Source organism: Adiantum capillus-veneris, chromosome 14 (genome assembly GCF_014529385.1).
Source record: "Adiantum capillus-veneris isolate H3 chromosome 14, ASM1452938v2, whole genome shotgun sequence".
NCBI lineage: Eukaryota > Viridiplantae > Streptophyta > Polypodiopsida > Polypodiales > Pteridaceae > Adiantum > Adiantum capillus-veneris.
Window position 1 is genome coordinate 74,703,440 of NC_140944.1, and position 20,264 is coordinate 74,723,703.

Below are 20,264 nucleotides of genomic sequence, written 5' to 3' on the forward strand. Positions count from 1 at the left end.
TATTGTCTTATGCATTCGATATGGTGGATCTTGGAGAGATTCACTCTTGTCTTGGCATTCAAATCCAACAGAACCGTACAAAAGGTATTTTATTCCTTCGATAGTCAAAGTTTATTGCAGATACTATTCAAAAATTTGGTATGGAATCTGCACATTTAGCCAACACACCTTGTCTTGCGAGCTCTACGAAGAATACTTCTGACAATGGCGGTCAACTTGTCACAAATCAACCTTATGCTAACTTGATTGGATGTCTTCAGTTTGTTGGCATGAATACTCGTCCTGATATTCTGTTTGCTGGTAATTATCTTGGACAACATCTTGCATGTCCTTCTCTTAAGCATTGGTCTGCTGCAAAGCGTGTATTGAAATACTTAAAAGGCACTACAGATTTTGGTTTAGTCTATTGACGACAACTCACATCGGATTCTATGCAATCTCTTTCTCTTTTGGGTTACACAGATGCAGACTGGGCAAGCTAACATTTATCTATGTGATCTACTAGTGGAAATTTCTTCTTTATAGATGGTTGTCTTGTTTCTTGGATCAACAAGAAACAACGTTGTGTTGCAGCTTCTATGACTGAGTCAGAATATGTTGCGGCATCACTTGCAGCTCGTGAGTTGATTTGGCTTCGACAAATGCTGGTTGATATTGGTCACTCTCCTCTTTCTAGCACACCCTTGCGGTGTGACAACCAAAGTGCTATTAGTCTTGCAAAAGACTATGTTCAACATAATAAGTCAAAGCACATTGCTCTCCATTATCATTATGTCAGGTATGAAGTACGCAAAAGAACCATTATGGTTGAACACTATCCAAGTGACCAGATGATTGCACACATTTTGACCAAAGGCCTCAATGAGTCACGTTTCATCCTCTTGCGCTCGGAGCTTGGAGTTGCTTCGGCCTCACTCTTTCTAGATTAGCTTCTTTGCTATTGTAATAGCTTTGTACATATGACATTGTAATCTTTTAGGTACCATGCACTATGCACACTCCACATTTGCACCTTGTGATATCTAAGTCACTTGAATATTTGTACATAGATGCACAATTCACTTTCACATCATCACCACTGGTTCATATTTCACATTGTATAGGGTCTTGGGTTTTTCCCTTGAACTCCCCAAGGGTTTTTTCATCCAAAGCTAGAGACCTTTGTTTAAGTGGAGGTGTTGGAGCTATATATGGCTCACTCTACTGAACTTGGTCTCACCTATATATTTGTATCTTGTCCTCAATATGAATGAGTCTTTGGGAGCGTATATGGTGTGTCTCTTGTCTCGTCTCTCTCTCCTTCTCTCTACATCGCAACACTCACTGTGTGGAAAACTGTTACCCCAGTGTCTGGAATGTCATCCACGGCTTGTCGACAAAAGAGAATATGGTCACCCTATGAAATTCTTGTGAAGGTTAGGCCTGAGAGAGCAGGTTGACCAACATCTACTACTTGCCCTGCGGAGAGGGTTAGGCCTGAGTTAAGAGGTTGAGTGGCTACGACATGCATTTTAATCTTCTTATCACATAATATAGAGGTCATGGGATCATAGTGGAAATGGTTCTTGCTCAAACAAAGGAGAAGATGAGCTTCAAGCCATAAATCCTTTTGAATATTGAGAATCTGAACTCTCTAAATAGAGGCCCTTGTAGTTGCTTTGTATGCCTCATTTGTAGGCATGCTGCATTTTATTGCCCTTGAATATCAATCATCAACAACATCATCAATAGCACAAATTGCAACGTTGGAGCTATTGTTTGGCTGCAAGGTGGAAACATATGGTTTCCCACAATGCTATCTCCGTCCTCTCTTGAAATTTTTGGCCCAATGACATGCTCCAGCTACATGCTACTCATTTGTAGGCATGCTGCATTTTATTGCCCTTGAATATCGATCATCAACAACATCATCAATAGCACAAATTGCAACGTTGGAGCTATTGTTTGGCTGCAAGGTGGAAACATATGGTTTCCCACAATGCTATCTCCGTCCTCTCTTGAAATTTTTGGCCCAATGACATGCTCCAGCTACATGCTACTTGCCTACATCCACACCATCTTTGTGAGAGGAAGTATAAAGAAGCCACTGATGCTCTCCACCTTCATACCCCAGCACACCTCCACTTGATTATCAATGTTCCTTTCTCTCTCCCTGTGCTTGAGATTCCATCCATGCTAAGGACACACCCTTGCATGAGTCATCATTGTACAAAAAGGGTTGGTGGGTCCCATGATGGTTCTGGAAGGGCTGCACAATGGTGGTGCTGAACAAGGGGATTGTTGGCGCCCCAAGAAGGTAGGGATTGCTCCTTGTGGAGGTTTTCTCTTACATGACGTGTGGTTAGGCTCTCTGTTATTCTTTTATTTGACATTGCTTGTGTGGCTACAAGTCCAAAGTTAGTTGCAAGTTTCTTTAATCGAAATGGTGTAAACTAGGGTTGTGATTTGTTCTTGCATCCCTTCGAGGTAATATCCCTAAAGTTTCATATATCACCAAGAAGGAGAAAATCTTCAAAGACGGCTTTGGCTTCATACCAAAGAATATAAAAGAAGAAGAAATGGTTCTTAATTCTTGATCAACCCTTTATTTTATACTCTTGGCATTTTTTATTCTCAAAGGCGCCAAGCAAGGTGTTTAAAAAAACATTTTAAAATTTACTTGGCACTCCTACTTGATCGGTGTCTTTACACGGGGATTGTATGGTGTTATGCATTGTCATTGAGTAACTTTTCCATTACCTTTATCGCTCTTTTACAATCATAGGGGCATGCCTCGTCTACAATCGAGGAAATGCACTTCTCCCCATCTCAATCATCATGACTTGAGAGAGAGAGAGAGAGAGAGAGAGAGAGAGAGAGAGAGAGAGAGAGAGAGCTCAAAATTAGCTCTTACAAGCCAAATAGATGTCTTTAATGGTTTTCTTGGCAAGGTGTGTCGTGCTTTTCTTTTTTTCCATTTGTGTTTAGGTGCATCTCATGCATGACCACTCTTTCCAAGCTTTGATTTTGTTGGGGAATAGAGCTCAATGCATTGCCCACATGGGCTTTACAGTAGGCCATACGACCACTGCATGCATACGAGGCATAGATGTGAGGATATGTGTGTATGTCAAGTCAAGATGTGATCATATGTATGCATGTATGTGCAAGCCTTGTGATTTATCACTTGCTAAAGATTCCAATGGTGGCATTAGCCTTCCCGTATTCTTATGAAGGGTAGGCCTTGTGATTTTATCACTTGTTCTTATTACTAATATGGTTAGAGCCTAAAAAGAAATTTGTAGTATTTTTTGCCTTCTTTTTGGAATGTTGTGATGAGTGTGTCAAATAGTTTTCCAACTTCAAACATGCCTTTCCATAGCGAGACTCCCAAGTAAAGGGGTATGTCTACAAATATTCAAGTAAAAGAGGTAACATTTTCTTGAGGTTTTTTGTTAGATCCCGACATCTATTTAACTTTCTTGCTTGTATTCACCTCCGAAAGAACTTAGGATAACTTAAGCTAAAAATTGAAAGACAAAGGCCCACATTGGGGGGGGGGGGGGGGGGAGAGAGAGAGAGAGAGAGAGAGAGAGAGAGAGAGAGAGAGAGAGAGAGAGAGAGAGAGAGAGAGAGAGAGAGAGAGATGAAACAAAATGAAACAAAATGCTATATCCATCTATTCTACTCTATTACTGAGGAATCAATTCCGGCATGCCATGTGGTTATCTATACAATCATGGTTGGGGTGGTGGTATCCTCCTCCTTGCAACAAAAGCTACAGCTACAAGGAGGGGGCGAGTCCTTGAAGCTAGGGGGATGGTAGAGAGATAAGCCATACTCTTACTAACCCCATTCTTGCTGACTTGGTGCTTAAGCAAGTAGGGGGCCAACTAGCTTGGGCTTGAAAGTCAAGATGCAAACCTACAAAGGAGGGAGCGAGCCATGCAAGTAGGGGGGGTGGTTGGATGACTTCCCTCTCTCCCAAAGGGCACCCCTTGCTCAAGAGGCAAGAAGGACACATGTCAAGCGGCTAGCTATGTTGCCCTCAAGGAGTGACCAAAGCCTATTGGTCGACCCAAGAACTAGGGGGCTTGGTTGCAGTATATACTCTCCCACACACACACACACACACACACACACTCTCACTGTGTGAGTTGCAAAGTGCAAGAGCTCCATCTCCTTCTCCAAATCTTGTAGAGAAGTTGAGAGCCTACACCAACACTCTTGTCTATGTAATGCAAATTCAACCAAGATCTATGATCCAATGCTTAAGCTTGCCATCTTCTCCATCTTCATTACTATGTTGTTATGTATGCTAAGCAAGAAGAGTGATGATAAGTGAGGAAGTATTTCTTTCTTCTATGAATTTTTTGTCTTCCTCTTTCCTACCCTCATTCCCCACTAGCTCTCTCCACGTTTGAAGGTGTTTGAGGCCTTGGGAATGAGGCTGGGGATGGTTAATGCTTTTTACAAAGTCTATGTGATGCTCATGATGCATGAAGCTTTCCATGTTCATTGCATCACCTAGGTAACAAGGAACACAAAGATTATATTGTACCAATTCTCTCTTGATGGGAGAATCTATTAGACAAAATGCTATTGGAGGGGGGACGGGCTCCACATAAATCCGGTCCTCAAATGTTGTCAAGTTCTGTAAACTCTCTCTCTTGCAAAAGTATTGTTCATGCCAAGTTAATTAAGTATTATGGTTAAGCTACTACCGCTAAATAATATCACCCTCTATGTTCTCAAAGTAGTCTCACAAAAATGTCCTCTCTAATTCTCCTAATTCCGTTATTCTCAAAGTTCATAGGCCATTTCCATTACAATAGCTATTGTGCGGCCAATGCTGATGATCACTAAAAATTAGGATCAAAGAAGAGAGCATGAGATGACCATGGTGGAGGGACCTCGCGCAAGGAATGTCGCAAAAAGATGCACCGTGAAAGACCATATTAGGTATTTTGGTAAAAATCTCACATTATGGGAATCTCCAAATCGACCGAATTCATGTAATTTGGGAATTTTCCACTTAAAGTGGGAAAAATTGAGGTGTGCGGCTAGTAAATAAAGTGAAAATCTCATAGGATTGTGGTGTTGATAAACACCAAAAGTCAAGAGGATGTACAACACATGGATTTGAATAATAACTATAAATTACATAAAACAAAGGAAGATACAAAAAAGATTTTGTTTACAAATTGACTAGTATAGTCACAATAGAAGCTCCACATAATTCTACTCCACATTTGATACCATATCTGAACTTTGATCCAAGTGTGGCTGATGTGCACGAGTGAGGCCTTCTTTGGCTTTTAGAGCATGTCTTTCTGGAATCTTTATTCTAGAAAATGGTCCTTCTTTGTTGGGTCTCCAGGACCAAACAATTGCATCTATAGTTTCCCACACTTGTGGGTCCTTATAGTTGACAGCCCAATAACCCTTCCAACAATTACTCTAAGCTTGAGTATCTGTCATCCCACTTTTTCTCGCACAAGGTGCCCAATATTGAATCAAGAGTTTTCTCTAGTTTGGTGATGTAGGCTCATTATCAATGTCAGATAAAGCCATTGCAAGCCACACTGGATAGATTTCTGTGTCACTCGGAACAAGCATAAGAAAGTCACCTTGGTGCACATCAGACATAGGGTCAAACTCTTCCCTTGGCCTATCTCGTTGAGGCCCACAAAAATGATCGTTCAACTCTTCAAGGCCTAGGAATCTTTCTGCTCCTTGTTGCAAATTCATTGTAGTGCTTTGTAGGTGAGAATATTCTTGAGTTTTTGGCCAAAACATTTCATACAAGACTCCCTCTGATATGATTGCTTTTCCAATCTCTTCAATTACCTTACTCCAATAATCTATCACGGGTCTATAATATCGCGGAATACTTGAACCATTCCCTAAATTTTTCCAAAATTTTATATAGTTCTTTAGCCCCAAAATGACTTCTTCGTGGGCCTTGACATACTCCGCCATTTGTATTAGAGGTGGATCTCCATGTGGTAACATTGGCTTGCCTTCTGTGTCTGTTTTCCAAAGGCGAATACTTCCACTCCAACTTGATACACCTACATGTGCCTTATATTGCATCATTGGTGTCTCATCCTGCATAAAGAACCTGAACTGAAGCGGTTTGGAATGTCCAACAAGTATGTCTTGTCCATCACAAAGATAGCCATCACAATATTGCTTGAAATCGGGGATCTTTGTGAGAAAAAATGGAGCTGGAGATGAAGATGAGCTGTTTCGTAATGTATCCATCAAATGTGGCAAACTATAGGTTTGTGTAACTCTCAACTTCTCTGAAAACCTACTAAACATGGTGTCTATGTCCTCATGTGTATGCCCAACCATTAAAAATCCCAGCTGGATGGTTTTGAAAACACCCCTTGCAACAAGCATTGACAAATAGGCAAATAAGTATCGATTTTTGTTTTCCCCTGCACAATTATCCAATTGTAGCAACAAGTTCTCTGGCAATCTGCGAAATGTTGACCCCAATTCCTCTTCTGCAATTTCTGACGACTGCACAATGGGCTCTTTTCCATCACTCAAGTTATGGTAGTCCAAAGCATCCCTTGAGTTCAAAGCATGTAGTAGTGAAATATTGCTCCTTGGAAGTCCATTTGTTACTAGATCACCAAGAGGATGCTTATCTATCCTCTCGAGGTTATGTAAACAATTAGCAATTGAGCCAATTGTAAGATTTGGATCAGCTGGCCACAAACCATTCAAGACAAAGTGTCCGTAATGACCTTCTCCATGTCCATGAGTGATCATGCCAATCAATGCCACCTGCAGATTATATCCTGAATCCACACCCTTGGGAACAATGCGTAATCTAGGAATGGCAGTCTTCTTTTGATCCATCTTATCATGGATTATGCATACATATTTTTGTGGTTGAGTTTCTGAATACGTGCGCCATGCATAATATAGGCTTCTGCAACTCTTTTTTTGTGCCATGTGAACTTCTCTCTCCCTCAAGAGAAGGTTTAGCTTGTAACCTTGCCTTGATTGAGCTACAAATATTGCACTTAGAGAACTCACTCGTCTTTGTTAAAGTGACATGTGGGTACTCTTTGTTCCAAATTCTACCAAAAGAATATTGGGATAGCTTCTTCTCATAGCCCATTTGGTCAAGTGTCGTGTTGATTTCACATAAAATATCCACTTGTTTGTATGTTGATGGAATTACCAATTGAGTCTCTCTTGAGACATCTAGCAGTGTTCTACTTCTATGTGGCATCTTCTCAGAGTTGTTTTTCACAAACTCATTTAGTAGTGCTCTTGCTAAACTAGTATGTTGAAGTCCCCTTCTCAATGTACATGTGTTCCCATGTACATATTGGCGCACACCATTTTCAAAGTTCTCCTTGTATCGATAAAATGATGTCTTTGGTATTCCATGTAGCTCATACCATGCTCTACAACAAACAATAGAGCCATTTAGCCTGAATTGGTATCGTGACTTCTCATCTTTCTGATAACATATAGAAACAACATCATAAACATAATTAGTGCGTGATTTTTGAGACTCTCCCCAAAATTGTTGTCGTAACCTTGTCACCATATCACGATCTGCAAATTGGCAGCATTTTTGTGCACAACAATCAATGCATGATACCCTTTGAATTGATTTGTTTGAAAGGTAAAAAGTCGAAGCTGGTGCTGCTTTTGATGTTTGAGTCCTGTTCATGAAAGTGTATCGTCTCTTCCTTGACAACTGGACAACATTACTCCCGTCAAGTTTTTTTCCAACATTGCCATCGTTGGATACATCGTCATATGTAGCATGCATGCCATCAACAGGAACAAAGCGTTGTAATGGGCTCCCATTCAACATTGTTGTCTGCTTGATGGGCCACTTTAGCAAAGTGATGCTACCCACTTCAACCACATCATCAATGCTTGCATTTTCTCTTTCAATACCCACACCGACACAATCAGGACCAAGTTCCTGAAAGTTGACATAATCATGTGGAAATACATATAAGATGGTCCCTTCATTCATGGTTTGCATCATTGTGTCATCTTTTAAAAGGACCCTCTGATTTCTCCAAGACTCTCGAATCATTGCTTCAAATTCTGGGCTTGTCATAGGTATTGCATCTGTAACTAGAGGATCAGAATGATCATGTTCTTCATCACCATTGTAGCTTTCGTGTGGATCAATTAAGTTCCCATTTAATACAAAAGATTGCAAAAGAAGCTTTGACCATCGAACAGCACTCCATAATGAGCCTTGGAGAGATGAAGTATCCATTGTAGGAAAAGGTAGGACCACATCCTTCAAGCATTCCTCCACTAGTATGGAGACATTTCCCAGCCCTATCTTTGTACCACCACAAGTGGAATCTGGACCTGTTCTACACACACAACCAATACCAACGATTTCATTGTCAAGTATCATATGTACTTTCTCCCCAGATTCAAAGTCCATCCTGTAAGTAAAAAGATTACATTGTTAAATCCATAGTTATAGAAAAATACTCTTCAAAAAAAAAATCATGCTACAACATGAAAAAGGTTTGCATAGGTTGGACAAGTGGTGAACCTTGAGACCAAATCCTCCTTGCTATATTAATGGAAGCAAGGTTGGACAAGTGGTGGACCTTGAAACCAAAGCCTCTTTGCTATATGAGAGCATAGGTTGGACAAGTGGTGGACCTAGTTGTAATACCCACTGCCACCTATCAACTACTATAGGACTATGCTTTCCAATGTCCAAGTATCCCTTGAGTCTTTCAAGGTTGAGCACGTGGTGGACCTTGAAACAAAAATCCCCTTTCTATATCAGAGCATAGCTTGGACAAGTGGTGGACCTAGTTATAATGCCCAATATCCAAGGTGAAATACCTTAGGACTTTGCTACCTTGCTTGCCAATGTTTACGTAGCCCCTCATTTCTTTAATGGAAGTAAGGTTGGACAAGAGGTGGACCTTGAAACCAAAGCCTCTTTGCTATATTAGAGCATAGGTTGGACCTAGTTTTAATACCCACTGCCACCTATCAACTACTATAGGACTATGCTTTCCAATGTCCAAGTATCCCTTGAGTCTTTCAAGGTTGAACACGTGGTGGACCTTGAAACGAAAATCCCCTTTCTATATTAGAAAGGTTGAACACATGGTGGACCTTGAAACAAAAATCCCCTTTCTTTATCAGAGCATAGCTTGGACAAGTGGTGGACCTAGTTATAATGCCCAATATCCAAGGTGAAACACCTTAGGACCTTGCTACCTTGCTTGCCAAAGTTTACGTAGCCCCTCATTTCTTTAATGGAAGCAAGGTTGGACAAGTGGTGGACCTTGAAAGCAAAGCCTCTTTGCTATATGAGAGCATAGGTTGGACCTAGTTGTAATACCCACTGCCACCTATCAACTACTATAGAACTATGCTTTCCAATGTCCAAGTATCCCTTGAGTCTTGCAAGGTTGAACACGTGGTGGACCTTGAAACCAAAATCCCCTTTCTATATCAGAGCATAGCTTGGACAAGTGGTGGACCTAGTTATAATGCCCCTCCTTTCTTTAATGGAAGAAAGGTTGGAAAAGTGGTGAATCTTGAAACCCAAACCCTTTGGCTATATATAGAGGATATCTTGGACAAGTGGTGGGCTTAGTTGTAGTATCCAATGTCCAAGGTCCAAGGTGAACTATGTAAAGACCTTACTTCCAAAAACAAAGTCGTACAAGTGGTTCTCCTTGAAACCAAAACCTCCTTAGTGTATTAGAACATATCTTGGAGAAGTGGTGGACTTAGTTGTAATGGTGAATGTCCAAAGCAAACTATTATAGGACCTTGCTTCCCAGATCAAGTTTGGACAAGTGGTGGATCTTGAAACCAAAACCCCCTTACTCTATTAGAGCATAGCTTAGATAAGTGGTGGACCTAGCTGCCATGGAAAATGTTCAATCTGAACTGCTGCAGGACCTTGCTATTAAATGTCTAAGTAGAGCTAGCTTCTTTAATGGAATCAAGGTTGGGAAAGTGGTGCATCTTGAAACCAAAAGCCCTTTATTGTATTAGAGCATAGCTTGGACAAGTGAGGGACCTAGTTTTAATGTGTGATGTCCAAAGAAAAGTATTACAAGACCTTGCTTTCCAATATTTGAATTGGTCAAGTGGTTAAAACTAAGTATAAAACTTTGACCATTTTCTTCTCGAATTGCCAAAAAGCTAGTTTTAGACACCCCTAAATGAAAATGGTTTAGGGTGGCCTTAAACAATGTTTTTTCAAAGACTTGAACAAAAGGGTTGCCGAAGAGTAATGACAATTTATTGTGGCTTGAAGTGCCTGAGTATGTGAAAACAAGCCTAGGTTTTCCACGAGGCAAAAGGTGACATAATAAGAACATTGGAAACTTAGGATTGACCATGTGGCCTAAACTTTGGCAAGTGAAGTGGTGGCCAAGTTTTGTGGCACAGTGTGCACTTGGTCCTATATGTGTTGACCACTTGGCTAAATCTAGGACCATAAGGCCAAACCTTTGGCACCTTAAATATAGTATGGGACATAATCTAGAACTGCTATAGTAAATTAGTAGTATAGCTAATATGTTAATATTTGTATTATATTTAAGTATATGCTAATATAATTTATGTTCAAAATTTCACTAATGAAGAATGTTCCCATTTAGCACTCCAGATGCGGGGTCTTAGGGCAATGCCACAATGGGGTGACAAGGCAGCGCTTCCATGTGAGGTTTGGGGGTAGCGCTCTTGATGGGGATGTGGAATATAGCGCTCTCGATGGCGTGGCTTGGGAGGTTGATTTTGGGATATTGTTCTGGGCGGGGTCCTGGGGCAGCGCCCCGGGCGGGGTCAAGGGGCGGAGTCAAGGGGCTAGGGGCAGCGCCCAAAGATTTTTTTTTTTTTAAGTGAATTCCTAGTATAGAGTTACGCATGTTTTTCATATTTTCAACCATGATTTCTTTAATTTTGGCCGTGTGAATTGGTTAATTGTTTATATTGCTTTTGTTTTTTTTAATCTTATGATAAAACATGGACTTGTAGCATACGTGGCATTCTAATAAACCCTATCAAGATTAGGCACACAGAGAGCGCACGAGCAACGCACACAGAGAAAGCAGGCGAGCAGCAAACACACAGAAAGCGCACACGGATCGCACACAGTTGGAGTATACGCGCACGTAGAGGAGCAAGCTCGGCATCGTACACAACACACAGGTGGAGTGCACATGATTGAAAGTTCGCGCACAAGATAAAGAAACAGCAGCGTACACAACGCTTTCCAGAAGGGCAGGATCGGGCAGTCTTCTCAGGAGACATTGCACACCTCACGAGTAGAGAAAAAACAGGTATTTCTCTCTCTCTCACTCTCTGTCTTTCTCCATATAGAGAAGATGGTTCTCTGTAACTCTTCTTGCACACACACTCTCTCGTCAAAAGACAGAGATACATAGTTTAAAAGTATCCCCGCACACATACACATATTCCCACACATCGTCTTCCTCTCTTCCACATACATAACCACAGTGAAATTTGTTATCTTGCTGTCTCTCTCTTGAAAATACATGCACATATTCCCACACATCGTCTTCCTCACTTCCACATACATAACCACAATGAAATCTGTTATCTTGTTGTCTCTCTCTTGAAAATACGTGCACATATTCCCATACATCGTCTTCCTCTCTTCCACATACATAAACACAGTGAAATTTGTTATCTTTCTCTCTCCTCTCTCTAAAAAACAGGTATTTATCTCTCTCTCTCTCTCTATCTATCTCTGTATCTTGCTATCTCTCTCTTGAAAATACATGCTCATGTATGTGTGCGTCTGTGTTATCTATGTGTATGTATGTATATTTGTGTTATTTCATTGTAATACTCATACATAATGCAGATACACAATTACACTTAATTACGATATGCACACATAGTATATATACATACATAAATATCACAAATAACTAACACATTGTAATACTAGTAAAATTGAATGGAAGACTTACTTGCATGATCTGTTAAAGTCGATTCTTGTAGCGAGTTCTGGATGTATGCTGAGCTGATTTTCCTCTAAGCCATTTGTAGATATGATTGTAACTTCTGTTTCTCAAAAATAGTAGTGTTGTTTAGTGATACACCTAATGGACATAAATGGTTTAAACTAGGACATGTAGACCAAAAATACGTGTATTTCTTTGGATGAATATATACACTTTTTGGTTACCCTTACCACAAGTGGTGGACCTTGAGACCAGTGGACTATAAGGACCTCCAAACAATACCTTGTACACTCAATCCTTCTTGGTATCTAGGTTGGACAAGTGGTGGACCTTGTTCAAATTCTCTAACCACTCTCTCTAACATGGTGACATAATTTAGGTGTGATAAATTCATATCTATGCAAACTAATATCAGTTTAGGCTTGTTAATTTGAATTTGTTTGAATTTATGTACAATATAATGATTTGAGGTTTGCATATTTGAATTTAGGTGGTATAATGATATCTTTTTGTGGTAAACTTGAATTTAAAATCAATTTCGCGTGGAATATTTTAAATTTAAGTAGTAAAATTTAAAATTTTATAAAAAAGTTTAAATTTTAAAATTTGGGCGGGATATTTTAAAATTTAGGCGAGATATTTAAGATTTGGGAGGGATATTTTAAATTTAGGCAGGAAGGTTTTGAATTTATAGCGAGATCTCCCTTACACAAGAGAGTATAGGTTGGACAAGTGGTGGACCTTCAAGCTAGAGCATCCATGCTACTGGACATGATAGGTAGGGAATCTAGTTGAATATTGTATGTATAATATATATGTAATAGATCTAGCTTGGACAAGTGGTGGACCTTGGAACAAAACCCCATGTAAAACATATCATGCACATTCCAAGTGGTCAAAAAAAATATCATTTAAGATATAGCCTTATAGATTGGACAAGTGGTGGACCTTAACACCCAGATATTCTTCATATAATGACATAGAGTGGAAAACTGGTGAATCTTGAGACCAAACCATGCTACTAGCGATAATAGCTTGGACAAGTGGTGGACCTTAAAAGTAAACCCCCCATCTACGAAATATCGTGGGTTTAAGGTATTTCGATGGAGCCTAGCATCTTGGAGACATCATGCATCTTGCTTCTCTTCATGTTTCAATGGAGCCTATCTTGGACAAATGGTGGAGCATCCTTCTCTCCATGTTTCAATGGACCCTAGCTTGGACAAGTGGTGGACCTTTGCTTCTCTCTATTATTCAATAGAGTTAGCTTGGACAAGTGGTGGACCTTGGAAACAAACCCCCATGTAAAACCTATCATGGTCACTCCAAGTGGTGAGAAAGAATAACCTTTAAGATATAGCCTTATAGGTTGGACAAGTGGTGGACCTTAACACGCGCATATTCTTAATATAATAACATAGAGTGGAAAAATGGTGAATCTTGAGACAAACACACTCATGCTACTAGTGATAATAGCTTGGACAAGTGGTGGACCTTGAATGTAAACCCCTCATCTATGACATATCGTGGGTTTAATGTTTTTCAATGGAGCCTAGCATCTTGGAGACATGGTGCACCTTGCTTCTCCTCATGTTTCAATGGAGCCTACCTTGGACAAATGGTGGAGCATCCTTCTCTCCATGTTTCAATGGACCCTAGCTCAGACAAAGGGTGCACCTTTCCTTCTCTCTATGTTTCATTAGAGTTAGCTTGGACAAGTGGTGGACCTTGGAACCAAACCCCCATGTAAAACCTATCATGGTCACTCCAAGTAGTAAGAAAGAATAACCTTTAAGATGTAGCCTTATAGGTTGGACAAGTGGTGGACCTTAACACCCACATATTCTTAATAAAAGTGGTGAATCTTGAGACCAAACTACTCAAGCTACTAGCAATAATATCTTGGACAAGTGGTGGACCTTGAATGTAAACCCCTCATCTACGAAATATCGTGGGTTTAATGTATTTCGATGGAGCCTAGAATCTTGGAGACATGGTGCAGCTTTCTTCTCGTCATGTTTCAATGGAGCCTATCTTGGACAAATGGTGGAGCATCCTTCTCTCCATGTTTCAATGGACCCTAGCTTGGACAAGTGGTGGACCTTTGTTTCTCTCTATGTTTCAATAGAGTTAGGTTGGACAAGTGGTGGACCTTGGAACCAAACCCCCATGTAAAACCTATCATGGTCACTCCAAGTGGTAATAAAGAATAACCTTTAAGATGTAGCCTTATAGGTTGGACAAGTGGTGGACCTTAACACGCGCATATTCTTAATATAATGACATAGAGTGGAAAAGTGGTGAATCTTGAGACCAATCCACTCAGGCTACTACCAATAATAGCTTGGACAAGTGTGGACCTTGAATGTAAACCCCTCATCTACGACATATCGTGGGTTTAATGTTTTTCGATGGAGCCTAGCATCTTGGAGACATGGTGCACCTTTCTTCTCCTCATGTTTCAATGGAGCCTACCTTGGACAAATGGTGGAGCATCCTTCTCTCCATGTTTCAATGGACCCTAGCTTAGACAAGGCGTGGACCTTTGCTTCTCTCTATGTTTCAATAGAGTTAGCTTGGACAAGTGGTGGACCTTGGAACCAAACCCCCATGTAAAACCTATCATGGTCACTCAAAGTAGTAAGAAAGAATAACCTTTAAGATGTAGCCTTATAGGTTGGACCAGTGGTGGACCTTAACACCCACATATTCTTAATAAAAGTGGTGAATCTTGAAACCCAACCACTCAGGCTACTAGCAATATTATCTTGGACAAGTGGTGGACCTTGAATGTAAAACCCTCATCTACGAAATATCGTGGGTTTAATGTATTTGAATGGAGCCTAGCACCGTGGAGACATGCTGCAGCTTGCTTCTCGTCATGTTTCAATGGAGCCTATCTTGGACAAATTTTGGAGCATCCTTCTCTCCATGTTTCAATGGGCCCTAGCTTGGACAAGGTGTTGACCTTTGTTTCTCTTTATGTTTCAATAGAGTTAGCTTGGACAAGTGGTGGACCTTGGAACCAAACCCCCATGTAAAACCTATCATGGTCACTCCAAGTGGTAATAAAGAATAACCTTTAAGATGTAGCCTTATAGGTTGGACAAGTGGTGGACCTTAACACGCGCATATTCTTAATATAATGACATACAGTGGAAAAGTGGTGAATCTTGAGACCGAACCACTCAAGCTACTACCAATAATAGCTTGGATAAGTGTTGGACGTTAAATGTAAACCCCTCATCTACGACATATTGTGGGTTTAATGTTTTTCGATGGAGCCTCGCATCTTGGAGACATGGTGCACCTAGCTTCTCCTCATGTTTGAATGGAGCCTACCTTTGACAAATGGTGGAGCATCCTTCTCTCCATGTTTCACTGGACCCTAGCTTAGACAAGGGGTGGACCTTTGCTTCTCTCTATGTTTCAATAGAGTTAGCTTGGACAAGTGGTGGACCTTGGAACCAAACCCCCATGTAAAACCTATCATGGTCACTCCAAGTAGTAAGAAAGAATAACCTTTAAGATGTAGCCTTATAGGTTGGACAAGTGGTGGATCTTAACACCCACATATTCTTAATAAAAGTGGTGAATCTTGAGACCAAACCACTCAGGCTACTAGCAATAATAGCTTGGACAAGTGATGGACCTTGAATATAAACCCCTCATCTACGAAATATCGTGGGTTTAATGTATTTCGATAGAGCCTAGCATCTTGGAGACATGGTGCAGCTTGCTTCTCGTCATGTTGTAATGGAGCCTATCTTGGACAAATGGTGGAGCATCCTTCTCTCCATGTTTCAATGGACCCTAGCTTGGGCAAGTGGTGGACCTTTGTTTCTGTCTATGTTTCAATAGAGTTAGCTTGGACAAGTGGTGGACCTTGGAACCAAACCCCCATGTAAAACCTATCATGGTCACTCCAAGTGGTAATAAAGAATAACCTTTAAGATGTAGCCTTATAGGTTAGACAAGTGGTGGACCTTAACACGCGCATATTCTTCATATAATGACATAGAGTGGAAAAGTGGTGAATCTTGAGACCAAACCACTCAAGCTACTACCAATAATAGCTTGGACAAGTGTTGGACCTTGAATGTAAACCCCTCATCTACGACATATCGTGGGTTTAATGTTTTTCGATGGAGTCTAGCATCTTGGAGACATGGTGCACCTTTCTTCTCCTCATGTTTCAATGGAGCCTACCTTGGACAAATGGTGGAGCATCCTTCTCTCCATGTTTCACTGGACCCTAGCTTAAACAAGGGGTGGACCTTTGCTTCTCTCTATGTTTCAATAGAGTTAGCTTGGACAAGTGGTGGACCTTGGAACCAAACCCCCATGTAAAACCTATCATGGTCACTCCAAGTAGTAAGAAAGAATAACCTTTAAGATGTAGCCTTATAGGTTGGACAAGTGGTGGACCTTAACACCCACATATTCTTAATAAAAGTGGTGAATCTTGACACCAAACCACTCAGGCTACTAGCAATAATATCTTGGACAAGTGGTGGACCTTGAATGTAAACCCCTCATCTACGAAATATCGTGGGTTTAATGTATTTCGATGGAGCCTAGCATCTTGGAGACATGGTGCAGCTTGCTTCTCGTCATGTTGTAATGGAGCCTATCTTGGAAAAATGGTGGAGCATCCTTCTCTCCATGTTTCAATGGACCCTAGCTTGGGCAAGTGGTGGACCTTTGTTTCTCTCTATGTTTCAATAGAGTAAGCTTGGACAAGTGGTGGACCTTGGAACCAAACCCCCATGTAAAACCTATCATGGTCACTCCAACTGGTAATATAGAATAACCTTTAAGATGTAGCCTTATAGGTTGGACAAGTGGTGGACCTTAACACGCGCATATTCTTAATATAATGACATAGAATGGAAAAGTGGTGAATCTTGAGACCAAACCACTCAAGCTACTACCAATAATAGCTTGGACAAGTGTTGGACCTTGAATGTAAACCCCTCATCTACGACATATCGTGGGTTTAATGTTTTTCGATGGAGTCTAGCATCTTGGAGACATGGTGCACCTTGCTTCTCCTCATGTTTCAATGGAGCCTACCTTGGACAAATGGTGGAGCATCCTTCTCTCCATGTTTCACTGGACCCTAGGTTAGACAAGGGGTGGACCTTTGCTTCTCTCTATGTTTCAATAGAGTTAGCTTGGACAAGTGGTGGACCTTGGAACCAAACCCCCATGTAAAACCTATCATGGTCACTCCAAGTAGTAAGAAAGAATATCCTTTAAGATGTAGCCTTATAGGTTGGACAAGTGGTGGACCTTAACACCCACATATTCTTAATAAAAGTGGTGAATCTTGACCCCAAACCACTCAGGCTACTAGCAATAATATCTTGGACAAGTGGTGGACCTTGAATGTAAACCCCTCATCTACGAAATATCGTGGGTTTAATGTATTTCGATGGAGCCTAGCATCTTGGAGACATGGTGCAGCTTGCTTCTCGTAATGTTTCAATGGAGCCTATCTTGTACAAATGGTGGAGCATCCTTCTCTCGATGTTTCAATGGACCCTAGCTTGGACAAGTAGTGGACCTTTGTTTCTCTCTATGTTTCAATAGAGTTAGCTTGGACAAGTGGTGGACCTTGGAACCAAACCCCCATGTAAAACCTATCATAGTCACTCCAAGTGGTAATAAAGAATAACCTTTAAGATGTAGCCTTATAGGTTGGACAAGTGGTGGACCTTAACACGCGCATATTCTTAATATAATGACATAGAGTGGAAAAGTGGTGAATCTTGAGACCAAACCACTCAAGCTACTACCAATAATAGCTTGGACAAGTGTGGACCTTGAATGTAAACCCCTCATCTACGACATATCGTGGGTTTAATGTTTTTCAACGGAGCCTAGCTTTTTGGAAACATGGTGCACCTTGCTTCTCCTCATGTTTCAATGGATCCTACCTTGGACAAATGGTGGAGCATCCTTCTCTCCATGTTTCAATGGACCCTAGCTTAGACAAGGGGTGGACCTTTGCTTCTCTCTATGTTTCAATAGAGTTACCTTGGACAAGTGGTGGACCTTGGAACCAAACCCCCATGTAAAACCTATCATGGTCACTCCAAGTAGTAAGAAAGAATAACCTTTAAGATGTAGCCTTATAGGTTGGACAAGTGGTGGATCTTAACACCCACATATTCTTAATAAAAGTGGTGAATCTTGAGACCAAACCACTCAGGCTACTAGCAATAATAGCTTGGACAAGTGATGGACCTTGAATGTAAACCCCTCATCTACGAAATATCGTGGGTTTAATGTATTTCGATAGAGCCTAGCATCTTGGAGACATGGTGCAGCTTGCTTCTCGTCATGTTGTAATGGAGCCTATCTTGGACAAATGGTGGAGCATCCTTCTCTCCATGTTTCAATGGACCCTAGCTTGGGCAAGTGGTGGACCTTTGTTTCTGTCTATGTTTCAATAGAGTTAGCTTGGACAAGTGGTGGACCTTGGAACCAAACCCCCATGTAAAACCTATCATGGTCACTCCAAGTGGTAATAAAGAATAACCTTTAAGATGTAGCCTTATAGGTTGGACAAGTGGTGGACCTTAACACGCGCATATTCTTAATATAATGACATAGAGTGGAAAAGTGGTGAATCTTGAGACCAAACCACTCAGGCTACTACCAATAATAGCTTGGACAAGTGTTGGACCTTGAATGTAAACCCCTCATCTATGACATATCGTGGATTTAATGTTTTTCGATGGAGCCTAGCATCTTGGAGACATGGTGCACCTTGCTTCTCCTCATGTTTCAATGGAGCCTACCTTGGACAAATGGTGGAGCATACTTCTCTCCATGTTTCAATGGACCCTAGCTTAGACAAGGGGTGGACCTTTGCTTCTCTCTATGTTTCAATAGAGTTAGCTTGGACAAAAGGTGGACCTTGGAACCAAACCCACATGTAAAACCTATCATGGTCACTCCAAGTAGTAAGAAAGAATAACCTTTAAGATGTAGCCTGATAGGGCTGACAAGTGGTGGACCTTAACACCCACATATTCTTAATAAAAGTGGTGAATCTTGAGACCAAACCACTCAGGCAACTAGCAATAATAGCTTGGACAAGTGGTGGACCTTGAATGTAAACCCCTCATCTACAAAATATCGTGGGTTTAATGTATTTTGATGGAGCCTAGCATCTTGGAGACATGGTGCAGCTTGCTTCTCGTCATGTTTCAATGGAGCCTATCTTGGACAAATGGTAGAGCATCCTTCTCTCCATGTTTCAATGGACCCTAGCTTGGACAAGTGGTGGACCTTTGTTTCTCTCAATGTTTCAATAGAGTTAGCTTGGACAAGTGGTGAACCTTGGAACCAAACCCCCATGTAAAACCTATCATGCTCACTCCAACTGGTAATAAAGAATAACCTTTAAGATGTAGCCTTATAGGTTGGACAAGTGGTGGACCTTAACACGCGCATATTCTTAATATAATGACATAGAGTGGAAAAGTGGTGAATCTTGAGACCAAACCACTCAGGCTACTACAAATAATAGCTTGGACAAGTGTGGACCTTGAATGTAAACCCCTCATCTACGACATATCGTGGGTTTAATGTTTTTCCATGGAGCCTAGCTTTTTGGAAACATGGTGCACCTTGCTTCTCCTCATGTTTCAATGGATCCTACCTTGGACAAATGGTGGAGCATCCTTCTCTCCATGTTTCAATGGACCCTAGCTTAGACAAGGGGTGGACCTTTGCTTCTCTCTATGTTTCAATAGAGTTAGCTTGGACAAGTGGTGGACCTTGGAACCAAACCCCCATGTAAAACCTATCATGGTCACTCCGAGTAGTAAGAAAGAATAACCTTTAAGATGTAGCCTTATAGGTTGGACAAGTGGTGGACCTTAACACCCACATATTCTTAATAAAAGTGGTGAATCTTGAGACCAAACCACTCAGGCTACTAGCAATAATAGCTAGGGATAACCATTAAGATATAGTGTTTCAAGGGGTGAGAAAGAATAACCATTAAGATATAGTCTTATAGGTTGGACAAGTGGTGGACCTTAACACCCAAATATTCTTAATATAATGACAGAGAGTGGAAAAGTGGTGAATCTTGAGAGCAAAACACTCATGCTACTAGCGATAATAGGTTGGACAAATTGTTGATCTTGAATGTAAACTCCCCATGTACAAAATAACGTGGGTTTAAGGTATTTCGATGGAGGCTAGCATCTTGGAGACATGGTGTAGCTTGCTTCTCTTCATGTTTCAATGGAGGCTATCTTGGACAAATGGTGGAGCATCCTT